The sequence below is a fragment of the Mixophyes fleayi genome, unplaced genomic scaffold (genome assembly GCF_038048845.1).
Source record: "Mixophyes fleayi isolate aMixFle1 unplaced genomic scaffold, aMixFle1.hap1 Scaffold_389, whole genome shotgun sequence".
In the NCBI taxonomy this organism is placed as follows: domain Eukaryota; kingdom Metazoa; phylum Chordata; class Amphibia; order Anura; family Limnodynastidae; genus Mixophyes; species Mixophyes fleayi.
Window position 1 is genome coordinate 15001 of NW_027447872.1, and position 5000 is coordinate 20000.

General features: G+C 46.1%; 5 non-coding genes and 17 pseudogenes across 5 annotated transcripts; all 22 read left to right on the forward strand.

Annotated features, from left to right (window-relative positions):
- Positions 1-145: 145 nt before the first annotated feature.
- LOC142133836 (5S ribosomal RNA) lies at positions 146-264 on the forward strand (annotated as a pseudogene).
- An 81-nt stretch (positions 265-345) lies between these two features.
- Positions 346-464, forward strand: LOC142133991 (5S ribosomal RNA; annotated as a pseudogene).
- An 82-nt stretch (positions 465-546) lies between these two features.
- LOC142134032 (5S ribosomal RNA) lies at positions 547-655 on the forward strand (annotated as a pseudogene).
- A 239-nt stretch (positions 656-894) lies between these two features.
- Positions 895-1013, forward strand: LOC142133891 (5S ribosomal RNA; annotated as a pseudogene).
- Positions 1014-1095: 82 nt separating this feature from the next.
- LOC142133832 (5S ribosomal RNA) lies at positions 1096-1214 on the forward strand (annotated as a pseudogene).
- An 80-nt stretch (positions 1215-1294) lies between these two features.
- On the forward strand, positions 1295-1413 carry LOC142133917 (5S ribosomal RNA; annotated as a pseudogene).
- A 79-nt stretch (positions 1414-1492) lies between these two features.
- LOC142133703 (5S ribosomal RNA) lies at positions 1493-1611 on the forward strand. The gene has a single exon (XR_012686846.1). It is a non-coding gene; the product is annotated as a 5S ribosomal RNA (ribosomal RNA).
- An 81-nt stretch (positions 1612-1692) lies between these two features.
- LOC142133880 (5S ribosomal RNA) lies at positions 1693-1811 on the forward strand (annotated as a pseudogene).
- An 81-nt stretch (positions 1812-1892) lies between these two features.
- Positions 1893-2011, forward strand: LOC142134000 (5S ribosomal RNA; annotated as a pseudogene).
- A 241-nt stretch (positions 2012-2252) lies between these two features.
- LOC142133826 (5S ribosomal RNA) lies at positions 2253-2371 on the forward strand (annotated as a pseudogene).
- Positions 2372-2453: 82 nt separating this feature from the next.
- On the forward strand, positions 2454-2572 carry LOC142133932 (5S ribosomal RNA). The gene has a single exon (XR_012686919.1). It is a non-coding gene; the product is annotated as a 5S ribosomal RNA (ribosomal RNA).
- Positions 2573-2652: 80 nt separating this feature from the next.
- On the forward strand, positions 2653-2771 carry LOC142134026 (5S ribosomal RNA; annotated as a pseudogene).
- Positions 2772-3011: 240 nt separating this feature from the next.
- On the forward strand, positions 3012-3130 carry LOC142133938 (5S ribosomal RNA; annotated as a pseudogene).
- Positions 3131-3212: 82 nt separating this feature from the next.
- On the forward strand, positions 3213-3331 carry LOC142133864 (5S ribosomal RNA; annotated as a pseudogene).
- Positions 3332-3411: 80 nt separating this feature from the next.
- On the forward strand, positions 3412-3530 carry LOC142133867 (5S ribosomal RNA; annotated as a pseudogene).
- An 81-nt stretch (positions 3531-3611) lies between these two features.
- On the forward strand, positions 3612-3730 carry LOC142133866 (5S ribosomal RNA; annotated as a pseudogene).
- An 81-nt stretch (positions 3731-3811) lies between these two features.
- Positions 3812-3930, forward strand: LOC142134009 (5S ribosomal RNA; annotated as a pseudogene).
- Positions 3931-4171: 241 nt separating this feature from the next.
- On the forward strand, positions 4172-4290 carry LOC142133748 (5S ribosomal RNA). The gene has a single exon (XR_012686886.1). It is a non-coding gene; the product is annotated as a 5S ribosomal RNA (ribosomal RNA).
- An 82-nt stretch (positions 4291-4372) lies between these two features.
- On the forward strand, positions 4373-4491 carry LOC142133785 (5S ribosomal RNA; annotated as a pseudogene).
- A 79-nt stretch (positions 4492-4570) lies between these two features.
- On the forward strand, positions 4571-4689 carry LOC142133704 (5S ribosomal RNA). Its single transcript, XR_012686847.1, has one exon. It is a non-coding gene; the product is annotated as a 5S ribosomal RNA (ribosomal RNA).
- Positions 4690-4771: 82 nt separating this feature from the next.
- LOC142133750 (5S ribosomal RNA) lies at positions 4772-4890 on the forward strand. Its single transcript, XR_012686888.1, has one exon. It is a non-coding gene; the product is annotated as a 5S ribosomal RNA (ribosomal RNA).
- An 80-nt stretch (positions 4891-4970) lies between these two features.
- The window catches only part of LOC142133977 (5S ribosomal RNA), a 119-nt pseudogene continuing 89 nt past the window's right edge, over positions 4971-5000 (forward strand).

The following is a 5000-nucleotide window of genomic DNA, read 5'->3' on the forward strand; positions in this document are numbered from 1 at the left end:
CAGAGCCGGGCCTGGTTAGTACTTGGATGCGAGACCACCTGGGGATACCAGGTGCTGTAGGCCCTTTTTTTTTTCTCTCTTGTTCCGACTTCCCTCAATGCTGGTTTTGAGATGTATAAGAGATGTAGGTCAATAGGAAACCAATACCTACAGCCACACCACCCTGAACAAGCCCAATCTCGTCTGATGTTGGAAGCTAAGCAGAGACGGGCCTGGTTAGTACTTGGATGGGAGACCACCTGGGAATACCAGGTGCTGTAGGCCTTTTTTTTTTCTCTCTTGTTCCGGCTTCCTTCAATGCTGGTTTTTAGATGTATAAGAGATGTAGGTCAATAGGAAACCAATACCTACAGACACACCACCCTGAACAAGCCCAATCTCGTCTGATCTTGGAAGCTAAGCAGAGCTGGGGCTGGTTAGTACTTGGATGCGAGACCACCTGGGAATACCAGGTGCTGTAGGCCCTTTTTTTTTTCTCTCTTGTTCCGACTTCCTTCAATGCTGGTTTTGAGATGTATAAGAGATGTAGGTCAATAGGAAACCAATACCTACAGCCACACCACCCTGAACAAGCCTGATCTTGGAAGCTAAGCAGGGCTGGGCCTGGTTAGTACTTGGATGGGAGACCTCCTGGAAATACCAGGGGCTGTAGGCTTTTTTTTTTCTCTCTTGTTCCGGCTTCCTTCAATGCTGGTTTTGAGATGTATAAGAGATGTAGGTCAATAGGAAACCAATACCTACAGCCACACCACCCTGGACAAGCCCAATCTTGTCTGATCTTGAAAGCTAAGCAGGTCCGGGCCTGGTTAGTACTTTTTTTTTTCTCTCTTGTTCTGGCTTCCTTCAATGCTGATTTTAAAATGTATAAGTGATGGAGGTCATTAGGAAACCAATACCTACAGCCACACCACCCTGGACAAGCCCAATCTCGTCTGATCTTGGAAGCTAAGCAGGGCCGGGCCTGGTTAGTACTTGGCTCAGAGACCACCTGGGAATACCAGGTGCTGTAGGCCTTTTTTTTTTTCTCTCTTGTTCCGGCTTCCTTCAATGCTTGTTTTTAGATGTATAAGAGATGTAGGTCAATAAGAAAACAATACCTACAGCCACAGCACCCTGAACAATCCCAATCTCGTTTGATCTTGGAAGCTAAGCAGGGCTGGGCCTGGTTAGTACTTGGATGGGAGACCACCTGGAAATACCAGGTGCTGTAGGCTTTTTTTTTTCTCTCTTGTTCCGGCCTCCTTCAATGCTGGTTTTGAGATGTATAAGAGATGTAGGTCAATAAGAAAATAATACCTACTGCCACACCATCCTGAACAAGCCCAATCTTATCTGATCTTGGAAGTTAAGCAGGGCTGGCCCTGGTTAGTACTTGGATGGGAGACCACCTGGAAATACCAGGTGCTGTAGGCATTTTTTTTCTCTCTTGTTCCGGCCTCCTTCAATGCTGGTTTTGAGATGTATAAGAGATGTAGGTCAATAAGGAACCAATACCTACAGCCACACCACCCTGAACAAGCCCAATCTCGTCTGATCTTGGAAGCTAAGCAGAGCCGGGCCTGGTTAGTACTTGGATGGGAGACCACCTGGGAATACCAGGTGCTGTAGGCCTTTTTTTCTTCTCTCTTGTTCCGGCTTCCTTCAATGCTGGTTTTTAGATGTATAAGAGATGTAGGTCAATAGGAAAACAATACCTACAGCCGCACCACCCTGAACAAGCCCAATCTCGTCTGATCTTGGAAGCTAAGCAGGGACGAGCCTGGTTAGTGCTTGGATGGGAGACCACCTGGGAATACCAGGTGCTGTAGGCCTTTTTTTTTTCTCTCTTGTTCCGGCTTCCTTCAATGCTGGTTTTTAGATGTATAAGAGATGTAGGTCAATAGGAAACCAGTACCTACATCCACACCACCCTGAACAAGCCCAATCTCGTCTGATCTTGGAAGCTAAGCAGAGCCGGGGCTGGTTAGTACTTGGATGCGAGACCACCTGGGAATACCAGGTGCTGTAGGCCCTTTTTTTTTTCTCTCTTGTTCCGACTTCCTTCAATGCTGGTTTTGAGATGTATAAGAGATGTAGGTCAATATGAAACCAATACCTACAGCCCCACCACCCTGAACAAGCCCAATCTCGTCTGATCTTGAAAGCTAAGCAGGTCCGGGCCTGGTTGGTACTTTTTTTTTTATATCTTGCTCTGGCTTCCTTCAATGCTGGTTTTAAAATGTATAAGTGATGTAGGTCATTAAAAAACCAATACCTACAGCCACACCACCCTGAACAAGCCCATTCTCGTCTGATCTTGGAAGCTAAGCAGCGCCGGGCCTGGTTAGTACTTGGATGGGAGACCACCTGGGAATACCAGGTGCTGTAGGCCTTTTTTTTTTTCTCTCTTGTACCGGCTTCCTTCAATGCTTGTTTTTAGATGTATAAGAGATGTAGGTCAATAGGAAAACAATACCTACAGCCACACCACCCTGAACAAGCCCAATCTCATCTGATCTTGGAAGCTAAACAGGGACGGGCCTGGTTAGTACTTGGATGGGAGACCACCTGGGAATACCAGGTGCTGTAGGCCTTTTTTTTTTCTCTCTTGTTCCGGCTTCCTTCAATGCTGGTTTTGAGATTATAAGAGATGTAGGTCAATAGGAAACCAAAACCTACAGCTACACATCTCTAAACAAGCCCAATCTCGCTTGATCTTGGAAGCTAAGCAGGGCCAGGCCTGTTTAGTACTTGGATGGGAGACCACCTGGGAATACTAGGTGCTGTAGGCTTTTTTTTTTTCTCTCTTGTTCCGGCCTCCTTCAATGCTGGTTTTGAGATGTATAAGAGATGTAGGTCAATAGGAAACCAATACCTACAGCCACACCACCCTGGACAAGCCCAATCTTGTCTGATCTTGAAAGCTAAGCAGGTCCGGGCCTGGTTAGTACTTTTTTTTTTCTCTCTTGTTCTGGCTTCCTTCAATGCTGGTTTTAAAAGGTATAAGTGATGTAGGTCATTAGGAAACCAATACCTACAGCCACACCACCCTGGACAAGCCCAATCTCGTCTGATCTTGGAAGCTAAGCAGGGCCGGGCCTGGTTAGTACTTGGCTCAAAGACCACCTGGGAATACCAGGTGCTGTAGGCCTTTTTTTTTTTCTCTGTTGTTCCGGCTTCCTTCAATGCTTGTTTTTAGATGTATAAGAGATGTAGGTCAATAGGAAAACAATACCTACAGCCACAGCACCCTGAACAACCCCAATCTCGTATGATCTTGGAAGCTAAGCAGGGCTGGGCCTGGTTAGTACTTGGATGGGAGACCACCTGGAAATACCAGGTGCTGTAGGCTTTTTTTTTTCTCTCTTGTTCCGGCCTTCTTCAATGCTGGTTTTGAGATGTATAAGAGATGTAGGTCAATAAGAAAACAATACCTACTGCCACACCATCCTGAACAAGCCCAATCTCATCTGATCTTGGAAGCTAAGCAGAGCCAGGCCTGGTTAGTACTTGGATGGGAGACCACCTGGGAATACCAGGTGCTGTAGGCCTTTTTTTCTTCTCTCTTGTTCCGGCTTCCTTCAATGCTGGTTTTTAGATGTATAAGAGATGTAGGTCAATAGGAAAACAATACATACAGCCGCACCACCCTGAACACGCCCAATCTCGTCTGATCTTGGAAGCTAAGCAGGGACAAGCCTGGTTAGTACTTGGATGGGAGACCACCTGGGAATACCAGGTGCTGTAGGCCTTTTTTTTTTCTCTCTTGTTCCGGCTTCCTTCAATGCTGGTTTTTAGATGTATAAGAGATGTAGGTCAATAGGAAACCAATACCTACATCCACACCACCCTGAACAAGCCCAATCTCGTCTGATCTTGGAAGCTAAGCAGAGCAGGGGCTGGTTAGTACTTGGATGCGAAACCACCTGGGAATACCAGGTGCTGTAGGCCCTTTTTTTTTTCTCTCTTATTCCGACTTCCTTCAATGCTGGTTTTGAGATGTATAAGAGATGTAGGTCAATATGAAACCAATACCTACAGCCCCACCACCCTGAACAAGCCGAATCTCATCTGAGCTTGAAAGCTAAGCAGGTCCGGGCCTGGTTAGTACTTTTTTTTTTATATCTTGTTCTGGCTTCCTTCAATGCTGGTTTTAAAATGTATAAGTGATGTAGGTCATTAGAAAACCAATACCTACAGCCACACCACCCTGAACAAGCCCAATCTCGTCTGATCTTGGAAGCTAAGCAGGGCCGGGCCTGGTTAGTACTTGGATGGGAGACCACCTGGGAATACCAGGTGCTGTAGGCCTTTTTTTTTTTCTCTCTTGTTCCGGCTTCCTTCAATGCTTGTTTTTAGATGTATAAGAGATGTAGGTCAATAGGAAAACAATACCTACAGCCACACCACCCTGAACAAGCCCAATCTCGTCTGATCTTGGAAGCTAAGCAGGGCTGGGCCTGGTTAGTACTTGGATGGGAGACCACCTGGAAATACCAGGTTCTGTAGGCTTTTTTTTTCTCTCTTGTTCCGGCCTCCTTCAATGCTGATTTTGAGATGTATAAGAGATGTAGGTCAATAGGAAAACAATACCTACAGCCACACCACCCTGAACAAGCCCAATCTCGTCTGATCTTGGAAGCTAAGCAGAGCCGGGCCTGGTTAGTACTTGGATGGGAGACCACCTGGGAATACCAGGTGCTGTAGGCCTTTTTTATCTTCTCTCTTGTTCCGGCTTCCTTCAATGCTGTTTTCTAGATGTATAAGAGATGTAGGTCAATAGGAAAACAATACCTACAGCCACACCACCCTGAACAAGCCCAATCTCGTCTGATCTTGGAAGCTAAGCAGGGACGGACCTGGTTAGTACTTGGATGGGAGACTACCTGGGAATACCAGGTGCTGTAGGCCTTTTTTTTTTCTCTCTTGTTCCGGCTTCCTTCAATGCTGGTTTTGAGATTATAAGAGATGTAGGTCAATAGGAAACCAAAACCTACAGCTACACATCTCTAAACAAGCCC